This window comes from Mytilus californianus, unplaced genomic scaffold (genome assembly GCF_021869535.1).
Source record: "Mytilus californianus isolate M0D057914Y unplaced genomic scaffold, xbMytCali1.0.p SCAF_7, whole genome shotgun sequence".
Classification (NCBI taxonomy): domain Eukaryota; kingdom Metazoa; phylum Mollusca; class Bivalvia; order Mytilida; family Mytilidae; genus Mytilus; species Mytilus californianus.
In genome coordinates this window covers 44,620,563-44,646,922 of record NW_026262723.1, presented here as the reverse complement: position 1 = coordinate 44,646,922, position 26,360 = coordinate 44,620,563, and the positions used below count along the sequence as shown (strand labels likewise).

Here is a 26,360-nt window from a genome sequence, read left to right as displayed (position 1 = left end):
TTGATCTTAAGTAAATTTTAATTAAACTTTCATATGTAGAGAACATTATTCGTGTTATATTGCTTTTTCAATATCAAACCCATATCCTCCAGTGGGTACGATATTCCATAGTTTGGGTTTCCTATTACGATTTCCTTGAAAGAGGGTTGTTGCCTACAACGCAAGCAAGCTATTGAACAGAGGGTTTAAATGTTTAAAGTTGAAGTCCTCCCTTTGCAAATAGATAGCCCGATCCAGGATATTTGTGTCACAGATGAGCACGAATATGTTCCGATTGTCATAACAACATTCACGTACTATTACTCGATTTTGACATCATTATGTACTTAAATGAGCAACAAAACACGTCGCGTGCCACTAGTGTAGCTGTATCTGCTTACTATTTCGAGTTCAACTCCAGTTTTTGGTGGGTTCGTGTTGCTCAGTCTTTAGTTTCCCATGTAGTTTTTTGTGGTCTTCTTTTTTTTTCTTTTGATTCTTGCCATAACGTTGTCAGTTTATTTAGGTTTTTAAGTTTTGAATGTCTCCTTGGTATCTTCCGCCTCTTTTAATTATCTGATTAAGAAAAAGGAGAAACTAGTCATTATATATATTAATATGAATATATTCTTTTCATTTTATATTCTGAAATAAATAATTACCATCTCCTTGGTACTTGGCTCAGAAATGTTGACAGCAAATTACATGCAGATAGTTTTTTTGAAATGGTAAATACCAAGTATGTCAAATTTATATTCACTTGATTGTCCATTGAATGAAACCTACTAGTGAAACTACAGACGGAACAACATTAGTCATATATTTACAAAAGTTAAAAAGAAAAGACCATAATAGGAAGGCTATCAAATACCTTTTTTTCGAAATTAGGGCAACATCCTTACCAGGAAAAGAAGTACAGACACAACAGTTCATCAATCACTACAGAGTAAACCTAAGATTGAGCAACATTAAACCTACATGTTGCAGGATTATGTCAGGCAATTGGCTAAACGCGAGAAAGAAGACGTAGATACTTTTTCCGAATGGATTAAGGCTGTGAGGTCGTTGATATAAATCCGAATTAAGAAACTAAATGGGTCTATCAATATCCACGCTACGTCAATTTTTAAAGACCCAGATATTGCAAAACACTTGTCCTACTTCCATGACAAATATGTTGTTGTCCCCGCAGATAAAGCCCCAAACAACATCGTTTTTGTGTGTAAATATCATTACATAAACTACTTGATAAATGAATTAGGTATTGACAATTCACTTGGAAACTCAACATATATCCTCAAGAAACTTACCAAAGAGGAAATCCTGGATAATCATAGATCTGTTCTATGTTCCTTTGGAATTTCAACTAAAGATGAAAAACTGGATCTTCCACCACTGTATTGGATACCTAAACTACATAAGTGTCCTTACAAACAACGGTATATTGCTGGGTCTTCCAAGTGCTCCACGAAACTTCTTTCTCAATTATTAACATCTATTCTATCAGCAATCAAAGCCGAGCTTCAAAGTTATTGTGAAACTGCCTATTCTAGAGGTGGCGTGAATCAGATGTGGATACTAAAAAATTCCAAAGATCTTTTAGAGTACATAAAATCTAAGACTCTCTCATCTTGCAATAGTATTAAAACATTTGACTTTTCTACACTTTACACAAGTATTCCTCATTCCAAACTAAAAGAAAAATTGAAAGAGTTGGTATTGCGTTGTTTCATAAAAAAGAATGGCGAACGTAGATACAAGTATCTTGTCTTGGGGAGGAATAAATTCTACTTTGTAAAGAATCACTCTGATTCAAACAAAAAATTCTCTGAAACTGACATTATCAAGATGCCTGATTTCTTGATTGACAACATATTTGTTACGTTTGGAGGACGTGTTTTTCAACAGACTGTCGGCATTCCAAATTGGAACCAATTATGCCCCTCTTCTTGCCGACTTGTTTCTTTATTATTATGAGGCTGACTTCATATAGGAACTTCTTAAGAAGAAAGATAAGAAGTTAGCAATATCCTTTAATTTTACGTTCCTCTATATAGATGATGTTCTCTCACTAAATAATACAAAATTTGGTGACTATGTTGAACGAATCTATCCCATCGAACTAGAGATAAAAGATACTACAGATACAGTTAAGTCTGCCTCACACCTTGACTTACATCTAGAAATTGACAATGAAGGTCGATTGAAAACAAAACTTTACGACCAAAGAGATGATTTCAGCTTCCCAATTGTGAACTTTCCACTTCTATGTAGCAACATTCCAGCAGCGCCTGCATACGGAGTATATATCTCCCAATGATACGATATTCCCGGGCTTGTATTTCCTTTCATGATTTCCTTGATAAAGGATTGCTCCTCACAAGGAAGCTATTAAACCAAGAGTTCCAAATGGTGAAGTTGAAATCATCCTTTCGTAAATTTTACGGACGCCATCACGAGTTGGTTGACCGTTATGGAATAACCGTTTCACAGATGATATCGGATATGTTCCTTATGTCGTAACTACAATACCCTTTCCTTTTCACGAATGTGACCCACCGAATTAGACTATTTACCGGATTTGTAATAACATAAGCAACAAGACGGGTGCCACATGTGGAGCAGGATCTGCTAACCCTTCCGGAGCACCTGAGATCACCCCAAGTTTTTGGTTGGGTTCGTGTTGCTTATTCTTTAGTTTTCTATGTTGTGTCATCTGTACTATTATTTGTCTGTTTGTCTTTTTATTTTTGGCCATGGCGTTGTCAGTCAGTTTGTTTTCGATCTGTGAGTTTGACTGTCCCTCTGGTATCTTTCGTCCCTCTTTTGCATCTGCATATGGTTTTACATTAAACATTCAATTATATTGAAGAGTATTAATACTTCGCTTGCACATGTTAACAATACAACACCAATAAGCTGTCTTCATGTTGTATAAATTAATCACAGCGAGATGTTACAAAATATGTGTAATGTCATTAATCATGCTAAATAAAGCCAAGCTAACACAGTTTCTTGTTTTACCATTTCTTGCGTATATTTCTGACAACTACAACTTGCTACGAGGTATATTTGTAGACTGTAATTGTATTAAGTTTGCTGCATACATGTATTATCGATCACAATCGACTTGGTCTGCCGGAAGTTATTGTTTGCTATGTTTTAAGTAAAATAAAAGTTATATATACATATTTTATGGATGCAAACAAGTTACGAACTATGTATAAATCTTTGCAATATAACAGACGTGTACAAATAAAGCAGATAGTTACAATGCATGTACTAAAAATAGTTGATGATCAACTTGAATTAAATAAGGACATCTATAGGTGAATGGTGTCTTTATATTATCTGGGAAAATGCAACTTAAGTTTTTAACTAATGGTTTGATGTTCAATTGTTAATAATAACTAAAGCAAATTGTTTTATGTATTCGACCAGTACATGTACCTTTATCATAATGTATATTCAAAACTCTAATTGTAATAGCAGCGAGGCGAGAATGTTTTCCCATAGATCATCTCCCTAAATACACTGAACAAATGGAATTAGTTCTAAATAACACAAACTATTTGCAAAAAATCTTGCGTGATGTTAAATAGGAATTATCAATCACTCATTGCATAGAAGATCTTTTTATATCATTGTTTTTTAAAGACTTGATGATGTGATTAAAGTGTGTGTGAAAAAATCAAAAGAATCCCACTAATATATATGTCCTTTAATTGCTTAAATGTTTGACGGAAAACATTATTTCAACATTTTTTGCTGTTAGATTTTGAGGATTTGTTGATTGTTTGTTTGATTACCAACCAGTGGCCTATATTTCAACAGCCAAGAGATGGAGAGGGGAAAAATTTGGATTGCTACTGGAAAAAGAGTGGTTGTTGGCTAGGATTCCTTTTACATGTTTTAAAATGTTTTTGAAAGCTTAAGTGATATTTTTACTCACTGAAAGAGCTTGGCACTCATTCAACACCAAGCATTTGATTCAACGCTCACATTCCAGCCGGACGATTTGAGTATTTGACACATCCGTAAAATACGGACGTCTCGAGCGACAGTCGTACCCTTCAGTCGAAAATAACTGGGCCCACTCTCCATATCCGGAATCCCTGGAATATTTTAATTAGACTATGATACTATGTTCTGATTGATATATATTCTACTGTCATATGTAGTTTTCGCTTCACCAGAATCAGTACTTTGCACAAGACACCTAAAATATGTTCTTCCGCGGAATATATCAACGTTTATTAACTATGTTGATTGCATCTTCATGTCTCCATAATACAAATATCACGAATACAGTCAGGTCTTCGTCATACATTGAAAAATACCTTATCAAAATAGGCAGACGGTTGGAATCTAAACTGAACAATAAATTAGTTGACTACGATTTTTATCAATGTAAATAATCCATTTTACTTCAACAAGAGAGACGAAAGATACCAAAGGGACATTCAAACTCATAAGTCGAAAATAAACTGACAACGCCATGGCTAAAAAAGAAAAAGACCAACAGACAAACAATAGTGCACAAAACACAACATAGAATTTTAAAGACTGATTAACACGAACCCCACCAAAAACTGTCGGTGATCTCAGGTGCTCCGGAAGGGTAAGCAGATCCTGCTCCACATGTGTCACCCGTCGTGTTGCTCATGTTAGTACAAACCCGGTAATAAGTCTAATTCGGTAGGTCAAATATTCCGGTAGTTATAGATATGGGGTATTTACCTCTCATGATTTGTCGATATTTTTGTTTTGTTGAGTAGTTTCCAGACCTAGAATAGTTTAAAAAAGTAACTAAAATTAGCTGTTATTTATTACAAATTTTTTCAATTACATTTAAATATTTGCTCGGAAATTGTAAACATTTTTAGCTTTTTCGATGCAAACACACATCATATATGTTGAAAACAATAATGAAAACATCACATTTTTAAATACGTCATAAATCATCATAACTATCTTCATTCGTATTCAATTCATTAATTACTTTTTTCACAAACATAAAAACAAATCTAAACAATACAAAATTATTGACATGCTTGAATTTCAATGTGTAAATATGTTGTTCCAACAGTCAACTTTAATGTTAGCCTCAGAATGTTACCTTTCACTTAACGAATTTTGAAGCATATGAATGTCCCTTGATAAAAATGCCAAAGGCAATTTGTATTTCAAACCATCATATTTATATGTTAAAATCACTTAATGACATTTTAAACACTTTTTCCAAAATTTTAAATAAGGCATTTAAAACATACAAGAATGGAGTCCAATAGACTTGGCAATTTTGACTTGCTATTTGAAAAGTCTGGAAATTTTAAAGCCAAATGCTACCATCGCTCTTCTGTAATAACTGAAAATTTTATTAAAATATTGAGACTGACATGAAGACAAGTCAGAAAACCTTAAAATTTAAATTAGTCTAAAAAGACTAACAGACAAACAACACTACACAAAACAAAACATAGAAAACTAAAGACTGAGCAAAAACTGGCGGTGATCTCAGGTGCTCCAGACATGAAAGCAGATCCTGCTCCTCATGTGGCACCCGTCGTGTTGCTCATGTAATTGCAAACTCGGTAATAAGTCGAATTCGGTAGATCACATTCGGGTTAGAGGGACGGGATTGTAATTACGACAATTGGAACATATCCGCTATCATCTGTGAAACGGATATTCTATAACGGTCAACCAACTTGTGATGGCGTCCGTAAATTTTACGCAGTAAGGATTTCAACTTCACCACTTGGAACTCTTGGTTTTATAGCTTATTTGTGTCCAAATAGTACAGCAGCAATTAAATACTATTATAAAGCAGCTGTCATAAATTTATCTTAACTTATAGTTTAAAATAACCATACAAGTTTGCATGCCCTAACTATCACAGAAATACAAAATAAAAGAAAATCCGCTATTGTTACAAAAATATTCACAATAACATAAAAAATAAGAAAAACGGAAAAACTAAAGGAAAGATACAACAAAGACAAAAACAGGGATTCGAACCTGAACCGAAAAATCTCTACTTTTAATTTTACTCTACAACTCGTACATCTTTTTTTATCTTTATTATCAACTCATTCATCTAAACCTCACGGCTACCAACTTATACTAAACGATTGTCTATTATGTATATATAAAAGGTTCACGCCCTGTGTGTCCGTTGTACCGATGTGTATCAAATATTCATTGATATATATAAAATAGACATTCAAATTGCAACCCATTGGTAGCTGAAAGGTTTCGTCGATGTGTTAGTCTTACATAACAGTAGTCAAGGAGGGGTTCGATTCCAAGTGAAGGCATATAAAAATTACAAAAGTTATAGGTAAGTTTTTAAATTAATTCCATTAGCGAACAGAAATCAGTAAACTAGCCAATTCAAACTTAATAAAATTAAGGAAACACTTGCATATAATTCGGTAAGTCCATTTCAGCGACAGATTTAGGAAGCATTGATTCTAGAAAAAGAAATCACGGTATATGAATAGGCTGACGTCACGTCAATGGTTTAATGTAAAGTACAGGTTGACGTCGACATGATGAAAGTTGGTCCTTAGTTTGACACACATGTTAGAAAGAGCTAGGCTTGTATCATACTTTAAAAAATAAAAAGTCTACATACATTATATTTTTGCAGTGTCAAGTTAATCCGGTAATGTAAGATTGTAGAAACTTTGCAAGGGGAGGGACATGTATATTTACTGTATATAACAATCTTAAGAACTATATTAACTATTTATAATAATCTAAAGAAAACAGATATCGGAATGTATTTAGATGTTCCTAATCAGGCCGGATTTGTCCTTTTCAGACTGATTGTTAATACTCATCTTATCTGATATTGGCATCACATAAATAACCCTTTCATTCATTGATCTGCCGAATGTTTTATTTTCCCTTTACCATTGAAAACCATATGCTTCAGCTAGCTAGATAATTAGTAAATCGTCAATCTGATGGGTAATATTCAAGTATTAGATATAACCTAACTACTGTAATCAAGTTGATTTGATGGGTGTACAAAGTTTCCAATAGTTGTATGAAGATAGAATATGAGATGTATCCATCAGACAAATGCAATTTGAGGATGCAACTTCAATATACACTTAAGCATGAAATATGATGAATTAACAGATATCTTTAGAAGAGATTAAGTCAATAAAATATTCTATCAGACGAAACAATTGCATTTGATACAAAAAGCACAATCAATGTAACAAGTACTTCTTGTATTCTTTTGATAAATGATGTGTCAATGTCTTATTGATAGAAGTAACAAGGTCAAACAAAACAGTGTGTGTTATCCTTAACGATATCAGATTAATACTCTTGTTTGTTTTCCATCAAAGAATAAGTAGGATCAAAACCTTGTTATAGCGGTAAGGGATTCTGTTCATCGTTGCAATATCGCGCCACAGTTATTTCATGTTCTCAGGTTGTCTCGGTTTTGAAACGGACTATATGTACCGATTGATATTTAAGTCTTAGATACATGAATGTTTTATTAGTTGTTATTGGCTTTGAAATAGATTTCAATACCTGCGAGTACTCTCAGATATGTGTTGTCTTTTTTGTTTTTGCTATACAGAATATATTTAACCTACATATGGCAATTGTGAAGTAAAGTCATTCACATGTTCCATAACAACACACACAAGTAAAGAAGAAAGTCCAGAGAAACTGGCGAATATGTGCCAAAAAATTAGAGACGACAAAAAAAAAACAAATTAAAAAAACACTTTATAGAAAACTTAAGACTGAGCAATCAGAACCCCATCAAAATTATGGGTGACCTCATGTCATCTGTAAGGGTTGGCAGATCTTGATCCACTAGTGGCACCTGTCGTGTTTATCTTTGAAAGTACAAATTTGGTGATGAGTCTCATTCGAGGATGTCACCATCGATGACAAAAGGACGGGATTGTAGTTACGCTATCTGTGACATAGATATTCTATAACGGTCAACCAACTCGTGATGGCGTTAGTAAATCTTTCGAAGGAATGACTACGACTAACACACCTGTAACCGTAGTTTCAATAGCTTTATATTTCACACCTAAAAAATGACCTCCGAATCCCCGGTTATATCATAAAATATAATTAATCACACAAATTAACAGAGAAAGTAAATGTTTTCTTTGTCTCTCTCAGCATTTATGCTCTTGAAAAAAACAAAACATACCATGCAAGGCACTTTCTAAAAAAAGGGCTGTCCTGCAGTATATTATTTCACTTGTTCTATCCTGTGGTCACTTTAGTTTTATGAATGATATAAAAAAGTGAGTCATTCCAGATTTAGATTTTCACAACGTTCCAAATCTTTGACATGCATATTTTAAGTAAAGTTTCAGTTGCTAATTCCGTACAGAAGTTAAAAGAATATAAGTCCTTTTTTAGTGGGGTGTGGTTTCGACGAGAAATGTTTTGCATGGTACAAACGCTTGTTTGTCTTCATAGAAAATATGATATCATTTCAAGGCAAATCAAACGAAATAAGTGAGAAAGTTATGTCTAAATATGGCAGATCTGCATATTTTGAACACTACACGATCATTTAATCGTTAAACAACAAGATTTGTCGGACGCGATTATCTATTCTGATATTTTATCATTCTTGTAAGCCAAAGAAAACCTTTTTCTATTGTCATGGCATATATATGTCTCACGAACACTTAATAGGCTCATGCAATTTTCTTTAACCGAATTGGTGCACCAAAACGAATATGTGCTTCTTAATATAACGTGATGTTTATTTATATTGACAGTATATGATATTAATTGGAATCCTAGCATTTGTTTTAAGATCATTTATATGAAATGTGACATTCATTATCAATCTCATATATTTTATATTTGGAAAACTACTGTCTTGAGTAAGAGCAAAAGGAAAATACTGTTATAATATTGTCAGATGTTTCCTGTTGTATCTACTGTTTTTATTCTAACATTTTCGAATGCTATAAGTACTTTTTATTCTACCATGCTGTAATTTATTTCAAGATATACAATATTTATTTAGATGTTTTAATTTTGAATAGGAGTGAAAAAAATGTTTGTAATTTTTGATAAACTGTGGTCCCCTGAAGTTATGTTTGCCTTTTTGTGGCATTAATGGTTTCTTTATTCATTGTATGAAACTCTTACATTATCTGATAATTTGAAGAGAAATTTCCTTATTAATTGATACTAAATGGTCTTTCGATAATATTGGTGTAAATGTATCCGTTGTACACGTTACAAACAACATTTGTTAAACCTTATTTCTACGTGACATGGAATGTGCATAGCAGTTTTTCGGTTAAAAATATGTTCGCTCGTTTTGGCCGTAAAGTATATATAATTATTAGATGACTGGTATATTTAGACGGAGACAACATATAACTATGTCCATCATATCACAGATTTCTTCCTTAACTCATGATACGCAAAAAGTGACTTATGATTGACCCAATGATTCACAACTTTTTTTTACTATAATATCTGAATGTTAGCGGCAATAAGTAAAATTAGGCAATTAGCTTAAATCCTAGGCAATAAGTTAACGCCTAGGCATTAAGTTATTGACCGACATTTTCAGGCATTAAGCTTATTCCCTGAAATCTGATGATGACTATTCAACCTATTGCCAAACGCCACTTCAGGCAATAAGTGAACTTTGGAATTTTTGCTTTATCGTCCATGTAAATGTACATTTGTTGAAATATTCTTGATGTAAAGTGTTGTTTATATCATATTTCAAATATTAATATACATAATTTAACAGATCTTCAAATTTTAGTATTTTTTTCATATTCATATCAGCATGAACTTGTAGTTCTTTGTGGCATTACAGAAATTGATATGTTTCAAACAAGTGAGTGTATCTAATGAAAGGAAGGGGATTGATGATTCTATCTGAAAAAATATTTGAAGAAAATTCGCTGGTCGAGTTGGTTATGGTCTAGTCAAAAGTAGACAAATGTATACATGAATTTTTACTCACATCATCTTTCCATTGATTTTATTGGATATGTTAAACTTTATTTTTAAATTGTTTGTTAAATTCTCCTAGGCATACGTGTCTTTTTCACTTTATTATCTATATTATTAGCATTTAAGTGAAATGTCTACTGAAGATAGATTTCTTGAATCTTTACGGTCTAAATTTGAATCAGTGAAAAAAAGGAGCATAATTCCATCGAACTATTTCTTTTACTTTGTGAAACTTGTAACACGAAGACAAAGTATTTAGGGAAGGAAGTAGCAGTAAAACCTATTTTATCCAAAGAGTTCAACAGTAGAGGGCAGGTTGATTTAATAGATTTCCATTCAAACCCAGATGAAAACTAAAATATTCTATAAAAATCACGTACCAAAAGTGTGTAATATTAGAGCTCTCACGTCAAAATGTGCTTCAGATGTAACTTTCGATTTAATTGATGTTTTCAAAATTTTTGGTTTGTCCCATAAACTGCTATTAATGACAATGGTCGTGCATTTACAGCTTTGGTTATATCCGAGTTAAAACTAAAGTGGCTGGAACTAGTGACTTTATTTCAGGTAGTTGATATTTAAAATTCAGTTCGTTTTGTGTAATTACGTACTATATGTATTTTAACCTTGAATATGTCTTTTTATTTACTCGCATTTACATTTTAGACATTAAGATTAATGCTTGGACACATTTTTCAGGATTTAAGCTTAAATCCTAGGATTTAAGAATAATGCCTAGCATCATTTAGGAAATAGACTTACAGCCTAGTCGTTAGCTTATTGCCTAGGAATCAAGCTTAATGCCTAATTTCACTTAATGCCGCTGACATATAGATATTAAAGGGACATATAATTTGAAAACAAATCAATCTGAAAATCAATCTGAAATCGTTGAAATTAGACATAAGAATTTCTAAGGAAGTACATTTAGTCATGCTTATATTTTGGACGATCAAGAACTTGGCTTAATTTTCCAGTCGTTCATAATGATGTCCTATTAAACTCTTAATGGGTCAATATTTCTAAGTAACAGCAATTTTCGTTTCGCATGTTTGTTGATATTTCAAAGTTAGCTTCTATAATCGGTTTCATCGAGCGAAACATGTTTCCTTTTAATAGCTCTTACTTAGGTTGGCTACGTATTGTCACTTTTGATTGATTTTTCTGTGCAGTGTTTAGTAGACGTATTTGTCTGTTCGTCCTTTTTTCTTTCGGTAGGGTGTCTCTTTTTCGTCGATTTATGGTTATGGTTCACCCTTGATTTCCTTTTTTCACCAAGGATATCGAGATCATAAGTACAAAAAAATGTAGGTGAAATTAACATACATATTGGGACGTATGGTGAATATATGACTTCGCTTATATATGTTGATACCATACCACATCTGTGTTTGTCAATTAACAGTTGTAGCGTCATAATATCCAGCATAATCTCCACCTTCAACCGGATAAACCGTCTTGAACTTGCATCACATTTATATGTTGAACCAGTCGATTGCTGCATGTACTTTTGTACTGGTAGGAAAAAAGGAAAATTGTTAAATAAAAGTTGCTGTTATAACACTAAGAGAATTATTTTATATTAAGGAATTAATCCCCATAGGCTTAGCTCTGGTTGCTTGTCCGAGTTTGGCTATACTCTTCGGTTATATCAGCTCTTACAAACTTGTATTAGGGTTTGTTTTTTAAATATTTTACCAAGAGCATTACAAAAGAGACATAAACTGTCGAAACACACATCTGTTGCAGTACAATTGTCCATAAATCAACCCTCCATTACCTGATGTCTTAGAATATTTACACTCAGGAGTTTGGTTAGGTTGACCTTATAATATTGTCTAAAGAAATCCACATCCGGGCAATTTAAGAAAAAAGCAAAATTGTTAAATAAAGGTTGCTGTTATAACGCTAAGAGAATTATTTTATATTAAGGAATTAATCCCCATAGGCTTAGCTCTGGTTGCTTGTCCGAGTTTGGCTATACTCTTCGGTTATATCAGCTCTTACAAAATTGTATTATGGTTTGTTTTTTAAATATTTTACCAAGAGCATTACAAAAGAGACATAAACTGTCGAAACACACATCTGTTGCAGTACAATTGTCCATAAATCAACCCTCCATTACCTTGATGTCTTAGAATATTTACACTCAGGAGTTTGGTTAGGTTGACTTTATAATATTGTCTAAAGAAATCCACATCCGGGCCATTTAAGAAAAAAGGAAAATTGTTAAATAAAAGTTGCTGTTATAAAGCTAAGAAAATTATTCTATATTAAGGAATTAATCCCCAAAGGCTTACCTCTGGTTGCTTGTCCGAGTTTGACTATACTTTTCGGTTATATCAGCTCTAACAAAACTTGTATTAGGGTTGGGTTTTTTAAATATTTTACCAAGAGCATTACAGAAGAGATATAAACTGTCGAAAAACACATCTGTTGCAGTACAATTGTCCATAAATCAACCCTCCGTTACCTTGATGTCTTAGGATATTTACACTCAGAAGTTTAGTTAGGTTGACCTTATAATATTGTCTAAAGAAATCCACATCCGGGTCCGTATATTTATGATTTGTATGTTTAATTAACAATGAAAATAAGATCAAATCAAGTGAGAATTATATTGAGTATATTATTTCAACATCAACACCATATGCATACATTTTCTAACTTAGTTAAGATATTCCAAAAGCTACTTTATTTCCTTCATTGCCAGTTTTACCTTTTTCCAATTTGAATTTTTTTCTACTTCTAAATAGAATCATTTTTAGCTTACCTGACACTATGGGTCAAGTAAGCTATTATCATCACTTGGCGTCCGTTAAATTTTACCAAAATATTTTCCTCTGAAATACTGAGGCAATGGAACCAAACTTCGCTACGATCACCATTGAGGAAACAGGTTAAAATCTTGTTTCCGATGATCCCGCTTCAAATAAGATATAAGGGTAAAATACAATTTGTATCTATTATCTTTTAAACTGCTATAGATTGGAAAAAAAATCTGACAGATTTGAAATGTTTAGAATGATAATCTTCATTGGTCAATATAAATAAAAAATGTCAGACGACTTCTTATAGGAGTTATTGCCCTTAAATGACGATGTTTGCGTTTTCTGCGTTTTCTTTTTGGAAACTGATAAATAGAAACTTTTAACAACAAAAATGATTAGCTAGACCAGATATGCAAATAAGTCCACATCGCTAAAATCTTCAGTTGACTCATTATAGGAGTTATTGCCATTCAATGACGTTTTTTTATAAATGTTTTGCCTCATTGCCTATTATTTCGAAAATTCTCATAGATAGAGAGAAACCTCGAAAGCTAAAATGATCCACAAAACAAGATCTACAAATAAGTCAAACTGCTGACATTGTTGCTCGACTCTTATAGTAGTTTATATGACATTTTTCTCCCATTATGCATTTTTGGGGAAAACTTTGGTGAATAAAGAAAAACTGTAATCAGTTAAAAAGAAACTTTAGTCATGAATGATAGTTGAAGATGCTCATATATCCATGTGTGCAGTACATGCTATGTAGAACCTCTTCTCTAGTTAGATCACCTGGACCAATGTAAATTCAGGGAGATTAACCCTATTCGTTTTTATAGTATTTATTTCATGTATTTTCTAATTGTTTTGTGCGTTTATTTCGGTAAATGTATTCCTTTTTGTTCTTTTTGTGTTAGACAACGGTAACAATTATCATTTAACAAATTGTACCTGTCTCTTGTTCTATACCAAAAGATAGTTCAGATGAAAGTATCTCCACCAGCAGAAATATGAGTGTACGAGAGACAAGATTTCTAATACATTTAATATTAGCGACAGTTCGAACAAAATGAAGATGGCATGCAACAACAGGTCAATTAGGTTGGAAATTTATAACACAATTTAAGAGACAATGCATATAATATTGTCTCATATAAGAGTCGGGAAATGTGAATAGCTAAAATAACTGATCATGTGCCTCTATTACTTGAAAAACAAGATTATATTATTTCTATATTTTATTTACAGAGAAGTATAAGGAAACATTACGTAAATTATATTTTATGTCAACATTAAAACGGTTGTTTATAGATAAAACCAAGTAAAACGTACTGTTATCCATGTCGTTGATTTTGCTTCTTTCAAAAGTTTTAAAAAGTTAGTTTGATTATCTTTCGAATTCCATAAACGCATTCTTTACAAATCCACCTTTAATTCAATATGTCATCAAAGACAGCTTACATAACATTTAAATCTTTTTTACTTAGATTTGTATAAAACAGTGATAAGATTGACACGTTTTATTATATCAGTCAGCATTTAAATTCGAATTGATACTCGTACTAAAATTATTTCGAAAATATATTTAATTTATTTATAGGTTGCACTTTGTAAATACAGCTGTTTCACAAGCCACGCCTCTTTTGGGGAGATATATAATATTCATAGATATGTTAATTTGTTAACGTACTGGTTCCCAGATATGATCTCTGTGTTTCATCTCCTAGAGACATAATTTGGGATTGTTACCAGTATAGAAAAACATGGCAGCGCTTAAATTTAATTCTTAGGAGGTCCAAAAGTGGAAGTAGGGGTAGTATAGAATTTTAGTATAAGTTTAAACTCTTAGAAGTTCAGGGCATATAAATGTTGAAAATATGCCGCACAGCCTTATATTTTGACCTTTGAATAAAATAGTAGTGCATATCAACTTTCCGTTCTGGGATATAATTTTTCACGAAACTTCATTGTCTATATTTACATAATTGCAACCTATAGGGATTCTATTTGCTAATATAATAAACTCAAATTGTTGCATGATCTACTGAAACTATTTTTGACTCAAGAAAGGAAATGAAAATTCTCATCCCGGCACCAATTACAATGCCTTTTGAAACTATTTTAAGTCATGTTATACTGTGTAACACAAACAATTCAAAAAAGATTAAATATTGCAGCAGTACATCTTGAAATGCAAAATTGCGTGATGTTATCGTTAACCTGTTTTCTAGGTACTTTTAATCAAATCAACGGTTTAAATACACAAAACCCTTTCGATACTTCAACTTCCTTTGGCGAAAATAACATGAGGCGGAATCAAAGAAGGTTTGTTCTTGCTCAGCTGCACCCATTGTTTTTTCATATCATTCAAAGAACACAGAAATTCAAACAAGATACAGCACTTGATTTGGAAACAAATATAATACCGCTAGTACGTAATACATTGTAATATGGATTGATGAAAATAACAAAGTTTTAAATTTTACCAGCTTAACAAAAAAGTGATAATATGACACAGCATGGTACATGCAGGACATTTCATGTTTAGCTTACGGAGCCCAAAGGGTAGTCGATCGTAGTAAACTTTTTTTCAAATATCTTCTCTGGAAATATTCAACAAATGTAAACCAATCATTTACATGGTTTAGTCAATGGTCCTTATGTTACATGTACATGTATCTAGTATAGAATTTGTGTGTTTGTTTTGGTTAATCAACATATCTAAAAACAAAAACATAAAATACAGTCAAAGAGAGGCAAAAGATATCAAAGGGACAATCTCAAACTCATAATTCGAAAATACCTGAAAACTGACAACGCCATAGCAAAAACAAAAAAGGAAAAGACAAACAACAGTATACAAAACACAACATAGAAAACTAAAGACTGAAAAACACGAACCCCGCTTAAAACAAGGGGGTTATCTCAGGTGCTCCAGAAGGGTAAGCAAACCCTGCTCCACATGTGGCACCCATCGTGTTGCTCATGAAAGAACAAACCGGCGACCAATCTAATTCGGAACGTCACAATCGCAGACGAAATGAATAAATTAACTGTTTTATATCTTGAAAACTTGACAGGGCACCAGTGCTAAGAATGTCCATATCTCACCTATTTCCTGTTTGCCAAAATCTATCAGTTGACTCTTAAAGGTTATTGGCTTTTAAGGACTTTGTTTGGCTCATTTACATGTTTTACCTATTATCTCAGGAAGGTAGAAGGGCAAACATGATCAGCAATACAAGTTCTACAAAAATGCCAATATCATTTGAAGACTGCATGACTGTTTGAGAAGCTATCGGTTTTAAATGACGATTTTTTACAAATTTTAATGTTTATGCCTTTTATTGTGAAAACTATAATAGCTAGGTAGAAACAGCAAACTGCAAAAATATTTAAAAATACAAAATTTGGTGAAGCGATCCTTAGGTATATAGTACTTAGTTTGATTTGTTTTCCAAGTCAGTCATCAACTTGGCTGCCATTGCTAAAATAGAACACAATTATGTAGAGTTTTCAGGATTCCCTTACTTCCTTTTTTCATCATTTTTTTCAGATGACTTCTGAAGGAGATATAGCCATCAAATGACGATTTTTAAAAATTATCATGCTTTTGCGAATTATCTAGAAAATTAAGATAAATAGGTAGAAACTGTTCAGGGAAAATATTATCAGTGATACAAGATCATTAATTGCAATATAATGAGCTATTTAAGAGCTACTAAATGCCCGATGTAGTTGAAACCATGGGATGACTCATTAAGGAGTAGTTGCTCTTTATTGACGATTTATTATTTATTTTTGTGTGTTTGTCAATGGTCTGAAAAACTATAATAATATTTATTGTTACAATGGTTCTGGTAGACTGTTAGTCCCCGAGGGAATTATCAGCCCAGTAGCCAGGACTTTGGTTCTGGCATGAAGTACGGATATTGTGTTATTAAAATTAGCTAATCCAAAACAGTTGGAAATTATTTAGATTAAGGAATATATTTCTCTCATGCAAAGCTCTGATTCTGTGCCCGGTTTTTGCTACATCTTTTTTGTACTTCGTGTTTTAAAAGCTCTTTTTTGTCAATAAGTTTTGAATTTTTAAATATTTTTGTCTCGTGCATCACTGAAGAGACACTAATTGTCGAAATGCGCATATGGTACAATTAATTTGGTACCGTTTATGATATTACAAACTGTGCATTGTAAAAATGATCAGCACCACAGGATCTTCAAAAATCACATAACTGATTGGAAAACAATCAGTAGAAATTGATATCAAAATGGCATATATTTACCTAGTGAACGATTCAGGCTCTTAGAGCCGCTTTTTTCATAATAAAAAACAAGAATGTGTCCACAGTACACGGATGCCCCACTTGCACAATCATTTTTATGTTCAATGGACCGTGAAATTGGGGTCAAAACTCTAATTTGGCATTGAAATTAGAAAGATCATATCATAGGGAACATGTGTACTACGTTTCAAGTTGATTGGACTTCAACTTCATCAAAACCTACCTTGACCAAAAACTTTCACCTGAAGCGACCAAAACCTTTTACCTGAAGCGACCAAAAACTATAACCTGAAGCGGAACAGACCAACAAACGGACGGACAGACGAACGGACAAACGGGCGCACATACCGAAAAACATAATGCCCCTAGGTGGGGCATAAAAATACTCATGACAAGTTAAATTAAATAAATTAAATTTTTAATCAGTTTTGTTCTTGCGATTCTTAAATCGATGTGCTTTTGATATTACAATGCTTATTGTTTCTTCTTTAGATATTAAATAATGCAGCAATTACTTCTGCTCCAGAAACTTGGTCGAATCATCACGTCTTTGACATTTCAAAAATCTTGTAGAATAAGCTGAGGCGTTAAATACATCAATACATCACGTAACACAATGGATAAGGTGAATATGGACAATAAAGAAACCGATATATAGCTAGTAAAATGTAAAATAGTGTTAAAACCGAACTAATAAGATAATGACCTTACTTAAGAAATGAGGATAACAGCATTGTGTTTAAGAGTACACTTTCCCAAAACATGTCTATTAAAATTACCGGACAAGATTAAATATAATAAAATTCAACCACTTATTTTTCAAAGGTCATCATTTTAAAAATTAATTTAGAGTAGGCAAGTTATGTGAATATACAATAAAAAACAGAAAACCATTTCGGAATTGATGGTTTTCACTTCTCTGTCAACTTCGCACTTGATTTGACCTTTTGACTTTTTTGACTCGAACATCATTTTTTGGTCTTTTGTAGACAAAACGTGCACCTGGCGTAAAATTACACGCGTAGTATTTTTGATTTTTTCTTTTAAATCAAAACGTGTCATCATAATAAAAAAAGTGATGCATTCCCTTAACCTTCAATGTCTCATATTGCAAAAATAACCGGATAATGCGTGTGTCATTTCATAGTCTAAGTCCATTTTTTTTTTGTCAAATGCCTTTCAATTTTCCAGGCATTTCAAAAGTATTAAAAATATAAAATGTCTGAATCTTACAGGCATTCTAGAAAATGCCTAAGCTTTCAAGCATTTTACAAAACGACTAAATTTAGAAAATGCCTGTAACATATTTACTTGCAAAATGTCTTCAAATAACAATAACTTGAAAAATTGATGATTATATCATGATTTCCCTAACCAGCCACGAAATTAACAATTAAGAAAACCCAATAATACCGGACCGGCCTGCGTGTTTATGTATAACGAACAGGCAAGAAGACCCCAAAAGATGAGCTTTGTAGCTACAATAACCTATAGAGAACCTGGCATACTCACACACGTTTATTGTCTCCAATCACACCTGCTTCAATTTATATGTATACAATCCACAAAACTAAACGGTTGCAATCATCTGTAAAATTTCAGTCTTGTACGAAAACTGATAAAAAAAAATTGTTAACATATAAACTTTCTCACTCAAAGGTCAATGAATATATATATACTCAAAATTTATGGGAAACTGTCTTTAACCAGAGCTTTTTCTATAAAAATGGAAGCGTAGATATAAGTTTCTTGTTTTGGGTTATAATAATTCTTATTTGGTGAAGAACCACACTGATTCTATCAGAAAATGCACTGAAGATGATATTATCAAAATGCTGGACTTTTTAATCGACAATATATTTGTTGAGTTTGGAGGATAGATATTTCAACAGACCTCTTCTGACCGACTTGTTTTTGTACTCGTATGAAGCAGAATTTATTCAAAACCTTCTAAAAGACAAAAAGAAGAAGCACCTTGCAAAATTCTTTAATTTTACTTTCAGATATATTGATGATGTCCTTTCACTGAATAACCCATATTTCAGTCAGTACTTGCATCTCATGTATCCCAGTGAACTTGAAATTAAGGATAATACTGATACAAAATTGACTGCTTCATACCTTGATCTTTTCCTCAATATTGACACAGATGGACGACTTCACACTAAAATCTATGACAAACGGGATGATTTCAACTTCCCAATAATCAATTTTCCATTTCTCAGCAGTAACATACCCTCTGCTCCGTCGTATGGTGTTTACATATCTGATTGAATCGTTATGCTCGTGCATGTTCACACTATACGGACTTCATATACAGGAGTGTGCTCCTTACGCAGAAACTGCTCCAACAGAGTTATGAAGAGGATAGATTAAAAATGACACTCCGTAAATTTTATGGACGCCATCACGAATTGGTTGATCTATACGATATGTCTGTGTCTGAACTAACTAATGACATTTTTACCACGTCTTAGATTGGGTTTAAATCTATGTCATCTGTCTGGTAAGTACCGAACGTGACCTATACCCGAATATCACTGTTTTGCCGATATTAAATTGCTATACGACGTGTCTCGGTATTTTATACATCCAACATTCATGTATTTATTTATGATGTTTCTTTTGTGGCTTCTGTTGGATAATGGTGTTATGTCTGATTATATATTCGTTACAAAAATACGTCACTCTTTGTGATGTCCTGTGCTGTCTGTCGTTAATGGAAGATGTTCGTTGTTATTCTGTGGTTTACATGTTGTATCGACTATTATATTCTTTATTTTTGCGTGTCTCTGTGATGAGTGTTCTTGCGTGTGTTTGTGCTGTATTTCTGTCACGTAGTGTTGTCATTTAAGCGATATTTTTTAACATTGCCATATAAGCGGGAGGTTTGGCTAGCAAAAAAAACAGGTTCAACCCACCTTTTCTTAAAATGTCCTGTACCAAGTCAGGAATATGGCAGTAGTTATCTAATAGTTCGTTTCTATGTATGTCTGGTTTTGTTGCACTTCAGTGTTTATGTTGTTCCTTTGTTTTGCTCTTATAGTTGATATGTTTCCGTCGGTTTTAGTTTGTAACCCGGATTTGTTTTCTCTCAATCGATTTATGACTTTTGAACAGCGGTATACTACTGTTGCCTTTATTTAACCAACATACAAAAATGTACACATTTATTTTCATTGTATGATACTTGTACATAATTTGTTCTACAAATTTCACTCTTGAGCAACAAAAATTAAAAAAAAAAAACAATAAAAAAGTCGTAAAACTTTAAAAGGCCCTTCCTATCATCAGCATGATTTGTCATAGAAAGACACGAACTAAACACACACTTGAGACATAACAACATAATCTAGACAAGAGATAGGATATATCAAATCGTACAGAAAGTTGCTGCAAGGACGAAATTTGTTTACTATCATTCAGTGAGATAGGTGTAAAATAATCAACAATGAGTGTTATCGGAAATTTCACAATCATGCAACAGTGACGTCGTAAATAATTTACGTGATAATTCTTGAAATTGTTTTTGATAATACAATGAATGATTTCCTTACAAGTTTAACTTGTTCAATACATACAAAATACCACTGGTTAATAATTGAATGAGTGCTTTCGTACTACGGTTTATTCGGTCAAATGTAATTTAACATGTCGGGGTTCAAAACGAATGATTACATACATTTTGTGAGCTGTATTACATGATGATAAAACTAATTACAAGTTAGAATATAGCAAAGTACTCTCGACCAATGAAATTGTAGAATTGGATGCCTCTTAATTGTGAAGAATGAATGTAAATCATGTTCTTAGTAAGGAATTATCCTATTATTTGGGTCTATTTACAGTTTAAAACAAAGAGTTTCTATAAATGAGTTACAACTGCCCCGAAGCACATTTATCAGATTGAAAGGGTTTATCACACAGTGATTGAAACTGACTAAAAGTTGAATTGTGAAACAAACAAAAATCTCAAAATAAGTTGAAGTTAACTGGTGCAGTAAAATTGGTACCGTGAATTTTATTATGAAAATATTAACATCAAATTACTATAAAATTAAACAATACCAAAGCAATGCAAAAAAAAGAAAAAAATTCTTTCAGATAAAAAAATAACCTAAACCTTATTGGCTGTGAAATAAAATTTAGTTGTAACTCAAATGTATTAATTGATTTATAAAATTGAGAATGGAAATGGGGAATGTGTCAAAGAGACAACAACCCGACCATAGAGCAGACAACAGCCGAAGGCCACCAATGGGTCGTCAATGCAGCGATCGAGAAACTCCCGCACCTTAAACTGTAAATAAAAAAGGATAATTCCTCATTAAAATATTACATGATTTACATTCATACTCACAATCAGGAAACATACAATTCCTACCTTTTCTTTCTACTGTTGTGTCACCTAATATCTATAACGCATTTTTTTTTAAATATTTCCCAAATGATAAGAAAGTCCTCACATCACTAAAACTTATTCATAAATGACATGTCGAAAAAGGAAGTCATGCATCAATTATAAACATTGCACTGACAATGAAACTAATTCTTGAATAGATCATTTGAGCCTTGAGCACTTTACAATATTTCTAAGTTTGTAAGAGAATGATAATCCCTTACTTCGTGATAAGTACTCGCTAACGCTCGTACTTATTCATGAAGAAAGGGATTATCATTCTCTTACACATACTTGTTTGGTTTTTTTGAGTAATTGTGATTTGTTGTCTCTTTTTCGTTTAGCGGATTACAGATTGGATTGCTCTACATATGTAACACAGTAATTGATGATAAATGTTTATACTGCAAAAATTAATTACTTATTCTCTTTCAAATTGATTACATTTTTCCAATTATCTGGTGTTATTGATATGTCAAAAATTAATTGTAGTTGTTATAAAGTGTTAATTCTTTTTAAATGCTATCAATAACAAAAATATAAAAGATTAAAATTAGCCTCTAGTCAGATCTGTTGTTTCGGTTATAAAACTTTATTCAGTACCAGCAGTAAAACATTTCTGTTTGAATTCTGAGTACGATAATTGCATACTCAAAGTTGATATGACCGCAAGACCTGGACTCGTAACTTTAAGCAATAGAATGTTTCATATTTTTTTTTCAAAACGAAGTTTCGACCATTTTATTTAAAACGAGAAATATATCAACAAATGATAGTGATTTTCCAAATAAAAATCACCTGCAAATATCGTGAATTCATCTGCAAGCTGATACTATATTCCGTAGCATGCGTTTCCTTGATTTCCTTATTAGTGTGTTGCTGCTTACAAGGAAGATATTCATACAAGGCTTCAGAGTGGTAAAGTTAGAGTCGTTTATGTATAACATTATGATTGGTTTTCTTGAGTGTTCATTGAACCCATATTTTATTTAATTCTGATTTTTTTCAAAGCTTTCATGGCCGTATATCAAACTATATACATGACATTGTTGTTAATATTGCTAAAAAGAATAATGAGGAACACAAACAAAAATGTTCAGAACACTAAAGGGAAAAGTAAAAACAGCAACACAAACCATACTAAAAACCAGGGACGATCTTCGATGCTCCGGAAGGGTAAGAAAATTTAGTTGCACTAGTGGCACCTATCATGTTGCTCATAGCAAATAATGTAAATTTCACAATTGGAACGTTGAGATCATCTCGGCATGTTTTGTACACAATCGCCCTCATTTCTAAATGCATGTCAAGATACAAAGCAGCTGACTTTACTATATATGTGGTATTAACTCAGGTTCGATGGTATGCAAACTTTGAAATATTTTGTGAGATGACATCACATTCATAGAGGAACGTGAAGTTAAAATATAGTGCCTTCTTCTTTTCATTTTTTTCTGAAAAGCTACAGTTTGGTCTTTGAAGATAGATGTAGAATGAGTGTTCACAGAACAATTAAGTCTTTTTAATTCTGATTTGTATGAAAGAATTCACAGTCTTAAGACTTATGAAACTATAAACATGACATTGTCGTTAATTTTGTGTTCAAACTATATTTGATGCAAGTAGGTGTACGGTTAGATATGACACGAACATTGTTGTTTCTGAAGTGTCTATAATTGATACCTAATTAGGTTGGAAAAGGTATCTTTAAACTCATTGTTTGAATAACGTAAAGCAGAAATTGCATGATGAAATTATATTTATTTTCAAAGAATATACCTTGAAGGAAATATGCAAAACATATTTAAAGAAAGAAATCCGAAAGAAGCAGTTTACAAATGGTATTCATGTGAATGCAACTGTCTGCATTTTATCCACTGCGTTTAACGGAGGCGTTGTCTATTAAAACAATATTCTTACAATTGCCTTTAGGTTGAATCATAACAAATTCCTTGTTTCTATAATAAGTAAAATGATTTCCGTCTGTCTGAAACTTTATTATGTAATTTCTTTGTTCTATTTTTTAAATGAAAACATGTTGAAATAAAGTTTTGATAGAATGTTACAATTAAATTATAATTGTTGAAAAAACAAATATCTGTATAAAAGTACAACATTTAATGTCTTTAGACTATTAACATTGATTTCTAGTGAACTTATATTGTGATTGCCTTGAAAACAAAATTTGTCACTTTAAAGCCAATCATGCGATTCTCAGCATATTCGTTTTAAAGTTTGGCTTGTAACAATACGGCCTTTGCAATAATGCTAAAGGCAGACAAGACATATTTGTGATTACAAGTATTATATATGTAGAGCCGTGGTCCTTTATTTATTCACAGCCTCCATCAGGAACTTGTTTCCTGTTAACGTGTTGATGTTCGTGAATGCTATTATTAGAGACGGCATGTAATTAAGACGGCATTTCATAGTGACGATGGACATATAACTGTGATCTAATTAAATATATTTATCAAAATTTACATCCTGATTGACGGTAAATATTATACTGTATATTGTAATATAAAAGCAATAGCTACCCTTAGAAGTTTAAAGAATAATCGGGGGAAAAAAATAGTAGGCGTTGATTAGTGGCTTCAATATTCATGCATCAATTATCAATTCTATTGAATTGACACGATGATATGAAATCGTGTTGTTAAGGTGTAAACCCTTCATAATATTACCTAGATTTTTGTTATTATATGTAATGTTTCTGTAAAATAATCTGGAATTTCTGTGTAAGAAATTGTCGTTTTACACTAAAAATTAATAGATAGTGTACATGTACAATGCAAATTGCATCCGAAGTTACCACCTGAACCGTGAATTGTTCGTTGCTGTTCGTCTATGTTTGTTTAACTATGTATTTGTGGACGAGTTGGATGCTGGTGGTTAATACGGTGCGTTTAACTGTTGTAATCTTACGCGATTCATGTTATTTCTGTCTATTTATTATCCGTAGTTCAGCATTAATGGTTCATTACCGAAACATAGATCACATCATTTGACAAGCTTTATATTGCACTTAAACTGGATCAGTCATAAATATATTGAGCAATCTAAAATTTAAAAAAAAACAAAAAAAAACAAAAAACAAAACCCACCTAAAACTTTAGCCAAAGTATCAATATAAGAAGATAAGAACAAAATAAGAAAAGACTTATTGAGACAGCGTTATCAACTAACGCGATTCGTGACATGAAACAGGTAAAAATAGTCTGAATCGTAATATTTATGTAACAACTACATCGTAAACTGGTCCTTTAAATGATGAAAGAAATACTCTTGAAATATATTGATTATAGACTTAAGAAAAACTTCTTTAATTCCTACAATTCTAAGTATTTATGAAGTCTGACAAGCGTAAAAAAGGGGAAATTTATTTTAAGGAGGTGCGGGCGAATTCTTGTATTAAAACATACTGACCATGTGAAACGATGTAATGTTCCAAAGCGGCTACAATATGATATCATAATCGTGATAAGTTAGATTTGTTATCATAGGAATAACTATTTTAAACATATGAACATGTTTTAACTTTTCAAAAATAACGTGGATGGCTTCGTTAATCAATGTATACGAAATGTAAAAAAAAATTAATATGAGCTTAAGTGACTACTTGTATTAATTTTGGGATCCATTATACCAGGAAAAGCAACTGAATATTTAAAATGTGTAGGGTAAACATGGGAAAATAGGACATTGTTATAAAGTTAGCATTTTAAATATGATAAGAATAAAAAAGTACCAATCTTATTTAATAATACATTCGTACATATCTTTATAAATATTTCTTTTGTGTTGACTTTTGAATTTGTTAACGTTATACTGAATTACCACGTGACATATTCCTGGATCACTTCCGTCAATATTGTAAAAAGAAAATTTCTTGTGCGGCATATACAAACTAAAAAAATCTCTATTACTCAGTATTTATAAACAGGTAATACATAATTTTCTTCTTAGCAAACGTTTTTAATACCCTAAGGGAGTTCAATCAATATTTTAGTTTTTTTTTAGCTCTCCATATTTCCGCATACAACTTCAAATATGAAAGGGCATATTTGGACAACGATTTTTGTTAATGTTCAAAATGTGTTACTTACTTGAGAACAATAGCATAAGATTCAATGTAACTTAATTTTGTTGACTCTATGTTGTTTGTGCTGTATTTAGACCCCTCTACCAAGAAATTTGTTTTGCATGCACACGTATAAGAATTGCGGTTTTTATCCAACGCAATCATAGGATAGAACGTTGTTTTCAATTTAGACTTGTTTATATTTTTTCGTTTGGGCTTGTATTATATTTGCCTTCGGGTTTATATGATCCGTTCATCCTATTTTGACTCTTTCAAAATTCAAGAGTCTATCCTAAATTGAGGTAAATTATATGGCCTTCCAAATACCGTTTCGATTCCTAACATCACTGAAGAGACATTAATTGTCGAAATCCGGATATGGTGTACAAAAAACTTTGCACCTTTTGTTTGCGGTATACCATCTTTTCCGCAAGTTTATTGTTTTCTGTTTAGTATTCAATTTATAATTGAGATCCATTTATTACATCGGTGATCCGTTTATTTGGCAATTGCCAATGGCAGTCAGCAGGGTTTAAGAACATCAGTTGTTCGACCTGCTAGTCAAATGCGTTTTGTTAAGATATACCTTTTCACTCATTTGGTCTTTTGGAAACTGTTGTTTGTGCTGTATTTAGACCCCTCTACCAAGAAATTTGTTTTGCATGCACACGTATAAAAATTGCGGTTTTTATCCAACGCAATCATAGGATAGAACGTTGTTTTCAATTTAGACTTGTTTATATTTTTTCGTTTGGGCTTGTATTATATTTGCCTTCGGGTTTATATGATCCGTTCATCCTATTTTGACTCTTTCAAAATTCAAGAGTCTATCCTAAATTGAGGTAAAT

The 26,360-nt window shown here is 32.3% G+C and overlaps 1 long non-coding RNA gene across 2 annotated transcripts; it reads right to left on the bottom strand.

Annotated features, from left to right (window-relative positions):
• Positions 1-25,565, bottom strand: LOC127708627 (uncharacterized). 2 transcript variants are annotated; one of them, XR_007985330.1, is made up of 4 exons: positions 25,538-25,565; positions 4,720-4,766; positions 3,932-4,094; positions 1-555 (listed from the first exon to the last, which is right to left on the bottom strand). It is a non-coding gene; the product is annotated as an uncharacterized LOC127708627 (long non-coding RNA). The 2 variants fall into 2 exon arrangements; XR_007985331.1 differs by lacking the exon at positions 25,538-25,565 and adding an exon at positions 11,350-11,522.
• Between the last annotated feature and the right edge of the window lie 795 nt (positions 25,566-26,360).